Source organism: Fukomys damarensis, unplaced genomic scaffold, assembly GCF_012274545.1.
Source record: "Fukomys damarensis isolate Sample0158 unplaced genomic scaffold, DMR_v1.0_HiC HiC_scaffold_25, whole genome shotgun sequence".
Taxonomy (NCBI): domain Eukaryota; kingdom Metazoa; phylum Chordata; class Mammalia; order Rodentia; family Bathyergidae; genus Fukomys; species Fukomys damarensis.
This window is the reverse complement of record NW_022900937.1, coordinates 3798319-3804318: the sequence shown is the minus strand read 5'-3', so window position 1 is coordinate 3804318 and position 6000 is coordinate 3798319. Positions and strand designations below refer to the sequence as shown.

At 51.1% G+C, this 6000-nt stretch overlaps 1 protein-coding gene across 6 annotated transcripts in view; it reads right to left on the bottom strand.

The window, feature by feature from the left end:
• The window catches only part of Lef1 (lymphoid enhancer binding factor 1), an 86372-nt gene that overhangs the window by 58201 nt on the left and 22171 nt on the right, over positions 1-6000 (bottom strand). Inside the window, exon 1 of one of the 6 annotated variants that reach the window (XM_033756179.1) lies at positions 5283-5325. The exons of 4 other annotated variants lie outside the window; for them this stretch is intronic. The gene's annotated coding sequence lies outside the window, so the exon portion shown is untranslated. Of the gene's footprint in view, positions 1-5282; positions 5326-6000 lie in introns of those variants that run through there. One more of the 6 variants, XM_033756180.1, reaches the window with a different exon arrangement.

The following is a 6000-nucleotide window of genomic DNA, read 5'->3' as shown; positions in this document are numbered from 1 at the left end:
GCGGCAGTGCGTGGGCAGAACAGCGCAGGCGCAAAGGCCGAGTCCGCGCGGGGGTCCAGCGGTCAGTGGTGGTGACACGTGACACGCGACAAGCCAGTTCTCCGCGCTGACTTCAGGAAGGCCCGTGTCTGCCAAAGCCCTCTGGGGTTGAGGGCTACCAGCAGAATGAAAACTGCACCAGTGGGTCCCGAGGGGACGTCCACGGGGAAGCCAGGGTGAGCGGACGGAGCGCAGACGGGGACGGCCCCAGGGAGGCTCCGGGTCCGTGTTGTGCCCCACTCATGGAAGCAGGAAGCCACAGCGTGCTTCCCACCGACCGGGTGAAAAACATCCACTCCATGTTTAAAATTACACACGGGGCTGCAGTCCCAGCCCCTGGAGGGTCGCCGGCACCCAGGAGTCCAGGACCAGCCCGGGCACCCTGCGGCCCGTCCGTCCGCCGTCCCTGAGTCCATCCACCCAGCCAGCCGCGAAGGCTTGGCACGGAATCTGTCTGTCCTGGCAGGAAAGCAAGGTGGGATTCAAGTTCTCAAGGACAGATTTGTTTTGCCTATTTCTTAAAGGATAAGCGGAAGACAAAGAGAGACTTTCTTTTACCCTTTCCAGAGACTTATTTTAAGGGTGACTCTACAGGGGTCCTTTTCTAAGTTGTGAAATATGTTCACTTATACTAGAAAATAAATACACAGAGGTTAAGATTCAGTGCTCATACTCATCGAAATGATGATCAGTATGACCCTACTGTAATCCTAACTGGATAGTATCACAAAAATGCTAAAAACAAATATGTATATAGGCAAGGACTAGAAAAGATTGAGTACTGAAAAGAATTATTAGGTTTTTTTCTTTTTTTTGGTGCCAGGGATCGAACTCCGGTCCTTGAGCTTTCGAGGCAGGCAGCAGAACCACTGAGCTAAATCCCCAGCCAAGAATTATTAGTTTATTAGCATGCTAAGACTGTGCATGAATAAGCTCATTTTATTTCCTTTGTTGTTGCTTTAGCTCAGAATGAAAGGTTTGAAAAAAAGAGGAAAAGAAATCTATAAAATGCCTCTGATAAATGGTTGCTTATAGCAACCAAATAAACCTGATAAAAGAAGGCTTCCCAAGTCACAGGCCAACGAGGTTGCTCTGGAAAGCCCTGCAGAGCCCTCTCCCTTGCCACGCCAAGTTGGGCCAGGACTTGCCTGGTTCCATTCTTTCTGCAGGGCCTCGCACCATGAAATCTGCTTTTCTAAGGGTGGAGAAGAGAAGACTGAGCTAGTTCTCTGCAGGCTTCCAGCCACTTGGGTCTTTCTGATTCGGTGGAGCTCTGGTCAGCTCCACACTGCTGCTGTGATGAAGGGTGCTGGTTGGTCCAGTCCCTCCTCTGTGTGAAACCTGCTTGCAACCAAGGAGGGAGGGAGAAAATACAAAGGCGTCCACTTCCGAGAACCAGCAGCTAATTAGCATGCTCTCTACCTCGCACATTCCAGGAGCACTGGAATTCCAAAGAAAATTATAATTTTAGGAGGAGAAAATATCACTGACTCATAGTTTCTCTAAGCCTCAGAGTCATAATTTTTTCCTGTAAGAGGTAGTTAGAAACTCCAGCCATGTACAGATTGCATCAATTTTGAATGCTTTGTTCTAAAAAAGACATGGTCCTTCATGAATAATAGAAGGGCAGAGGGAGGGAGAACAATCTGAGTAAAACAACTCTTTTTTTTTTTTTTTTTTAGGATGCTGAGAAAATTCTACATAGAGAACAAAAACCTACCAGGATGAGCCACATGCCTGCAATCCCAGCTCTCTGGGAGGCTGAGGCAGAAGGATCACAAGTTTGAGCCCAATCTCAAAACAGGGTGGGGTGGAACAATAACTCCGTGTGAAGTTCCTACGTTCAATCCCCCGTACTCCAAAAAAACAAACCAACCTACCAGGGTGCCCCACTACTCACTAAGGTTGCTCTTTTCATTCGACATAAGCTTCCAACAACAAAATATTCCCAATGAACAAGACGTCCTATGTTTAACAAAGTGAGAAGCATGCTTATATTATCTTATTTAGTATAAAGACAAAAACATGATACAAATGTTTGGTGTTCATTAGGGTATAATCACATTGTTAAAGAGCTTAGGAAGCATGCTGCATATTCTTTGAGCATTTTCTGAGGGTGTGTAGAGTACTGATAACAAATGCTATCTATTTTGGAAAGAAGCATGCTCCCTCTTAAGCCAAATTCTAGCAATCGATGCTATTTACAGAGTGAACAGTAAGTAACCAAGGTATTCAATGGAATTCCAGTTTCCCATTTCTTTTCTTCCATGACATCCTCAGTTCCAATGACCACTTCAGAAAAATCCTACTTCACACAGTTCCCTTTGAGTTACAGGATGAGCTCAAACAGCCTGTCGAAAGCCTTTCTTTATACGAGGACTTTTCAAGCAGCAACAGGAATTTAGGTTAAAAAAAGACAGGCAGACTCTAACGCCAGTGTCCAAAGCCTCACTAAACCTTCTTACACAACGCCTTCACAGCGACCATGGAGAGCTGGCTGGACCACTGTGTTGAGGACCTGATGGGATCCCTCGGGCCACTGAAGCCCGCTCACCTCTTACAGTGCTGCCATGCCTGCAGGCCACATTCTCGGACACACTGCCTGCTTTGCAGCTCATGGGAGACTTTCCAGCTAGCCTGCTATCAGTGAGGACAACACCTTCCCTTCCTGCCCATGCTGCTTTCTGGAACTTGTTAGGACTTCTCCCTCCCAGGGACGAGAGGAAGGCGGTGCAGCGTACACATTTCTTTTTTTGTCTTAATACTGGGCGGTTGCATGGAGCAGGAGAGGTGTAACAGAGAAGTGTTTTCTTTTATTTAAATCACCCAGACACCTATACAACACCCATGCAGTTATACAAGAGACCACTGCAAAAAACGTACTTCTGCCTATCACTAGACACAATTTTGGTAGAAGGAAAGCCCATCGCATCAACGTGGACCTCCACAAACTGCCTAATAATGTGGTCTGAAAACAGGATGCTGCAGGTCAGCCCAACAGCCTTTGTTCTGGGTGAGCTCAGATGACTCACTTTTAAAATCTTGAGGCTAGATTCCCAGACAGAATCTACCCGTATGCAGCTTGTCGTTGAATATGGTGTATCTTTTAAAACAGCTCCATAAAATAATTTAGAGTTGATCTGTACAGAAACTTTTCTGCAAACCACACAAGATATCAGGGTTATCTCATCCTAGTGCTATGCCAGGAGGTAGAGGGGAATCCAGATGCAACTGCAAGAGTTTTATGGATGGCTTCAATTCTGGAGACTAGCTAGGGCCTGGGACTGTGGACCCAGGACTGGAACACAGGTCCAGGGGTGTGCCTGCCCCTGCAGGATGGATATGGGTCCCCAAAGCAGCTGGCATCACACACATTACATGAGCCACCTGCCTGCATCAGCCAGCTGGCAGGATACTGCCACTCCCCCGAGGAGTCTCTGCAGATGTCCCATAGACAAGGAGGGTGTAACTGCTCTTTCTCCTCGGCCGAGAATGCTATCCCATTTCATACCCATGACCTCCTCCTCATCCTTTTTTGGAGACAGGGTCTCACAATGTTATTCAGGTTGGCCTTGAACTGTGTAGCCCAGGCTGGCCTCAAACTTGCAATGATCCTCCTGCCTCGGCCTCTTGCGTGCTGGGATTACAGGCGTGCATCACGACACCTGGCCATAACCAGGTCTTACATCACACACTTCCCAGTTACACTCTTCATTCTTGTCTTGTTCTCCTGTAGGTGGAGCCTCATTTATGTCTCTTTGGGGACAGCACCATGGCACAGGGTGACTGGGTCTCTCAACCACACTGAGACACAGCTCCTTTGAGAAGCAGTGATGCTAATGGGACATGGAGGCATCATGCTCACCTGGGCAGGTGACTAAGGTCTCCGAGCCTCCCCTACGGAGCGCTCAGTGGATGGGAGCTGGGAGAGGGACTCAGAAGCTCCCATGTGTCACTGGCGATCCAGGACCACACTTTCAGAACCGCCAGATAAGACCAATGCTTACAGGGAGGCTGACCACACACCTGCCTGGCTTTCTCGTGACCGCATCATCGAGGAACACAAGTCACAGATGCAAGGCAGCAACAGCTCCTCCTGAAAGAGGCCCGCTGTCCCCAGCAGGGCACCTGGTTTATGTCCTCTTCCTCAGGGGCCCAGGCTATGTGCTCGCTCCCTCAGAGCAACCAGGGCCACGCAAGGTTCAAACAGGGACGGCAGGGCCTCCAAGGTGCAGCTTCCTGCTGGACAAGCTCTGGACAGTATCCCGAAGGAATGCTCCCCAGAGAGCATGGGCAGGGCTCCAGGGGCCTGCCTGGTGGGGGTCTAGGAGGCCACCTCAGGTCTGCTGACACACACGTGTGGAAGTCGCCGTGCCCGGTGTCCCGTCCAGACGCTGCCTGCCATGGGCGCAGGTCCCGTGTGCTCACCTGGACCCAGCACCTTGTTCACACAACTTTGCATCTCAGGCTTCGCAGAGCAGCACAACACGGGCTGCGTGTAACACACCGGATGTCACACACCGGTGTCACACACCTTTCTCACACACGTGGCTCAGTGAGTGAGCGGATAAAGAGTAGAGATGACGTCACATGAACTAGGGTTGGATTTTGCCACTGAGTTCCCAAAAGACCCAATTTTCAGATACCTTTCAATGTCAAGTTTACAAATAAAGGGCTGCAGCCCGAGTTGCATTGCCCTCCGAGAATCATGACTAAGTTACTCCACTCCACACCAGCCAGCCTTCCGTGGTTCAAGTGGCCCCTTGGGTCATCTTTCTTCCAAATTATCAGCTGGTAAGTTAATGTGGCTGAGAGAGGGCTGAGGGTAGCTCCATTCCTCCTACAAGGCAGTTCGTGGTCTCTCCTTCCATTCCAGATGTGCTCAGGGTCACACAGCAAACCACAGGCAGATCCAGGGTCCTAGCTCAGCCAGAACCGGTGCTCCCCAGAAGCGTCCTGGTGACTGTCCTGCGGGTGCCTCCCGCCCTCTTCCCACACTTCCATCGAGGACTTTAAAGGGGATGCAGGTGGGCTGGGGATTCAGTGGTTCCAGCACCTGCCTTGCAAGCTTAAGGACCCAAGTTCGATCCCTGGTACCAAAAAATAAAAAAATAAAGGGGATGCAGTTGCAGCAGGGACAGGGAAATAAGACAGCAACACTGTCACTGCAGCCAAGGAGACCAAGATGGCGAAAGTGATCATAAGACACCCCCGAGGAGGAGAGGGGATTTCAGGTGCCTTACCAGGAAACTCACTTCGCAAATCGATGGGTTCAACACCAAAGCTGGAGAAGACAGGAACTTCAGGTGCAGGATTCACTTAGAGTCCAGGTGTCAAGAGGCCACCGAAAGGCCCAACCCTGCAGCACCCAGGGAAGTGCTGCAGAGTTCAGAGCCGAAACAGCAGGAAGGCGCAGGCAGCGAAGTGGAAGGAGAAAGCAAGGAACTCGCAGGACAGCAGCCCCAAGTCAGTGGGGAGCGATGACGCCGGGTGCTGCTGGTGGCCAGGAAACCCAGGACATCCTGCCAGGCAGGGCTGGGACTGGTGTGCGTGCGTGTGCATGTCCGCGCAGAGGGAGGGGGCGCCTGTGGTCCTGCCAGGTGCAGACAGCGCCCCCAGTGGAGGTGGCTGGTGGGGCCCGTCCCGCAGTCCTCAGCCCTCCTCACCCCAGCAGCTGCAGGGACCCTGGCGGCTTGGGCTCCCCCTCCCTGCACACCCACTGCCTGCCCAAAGGGAAGAGTGCATCGCACAGGACCCAGGGTAGCTCCAACCCCTCTCCCACCTCCCAGAACATCAGCCCACATGGCCTCCTGGACTAGTGAACAAAAATCTCCTTTGCTCTGAGGGCTGCACCACTGCAGGAAGGCAGTGGTGAGGTATGGACAGAATTACTCCAGGAGTTAAAATCCAGGTGGAAAAACAAAACAAGACCTGGTACACAGAGGAGAAAAAAGGAAAACT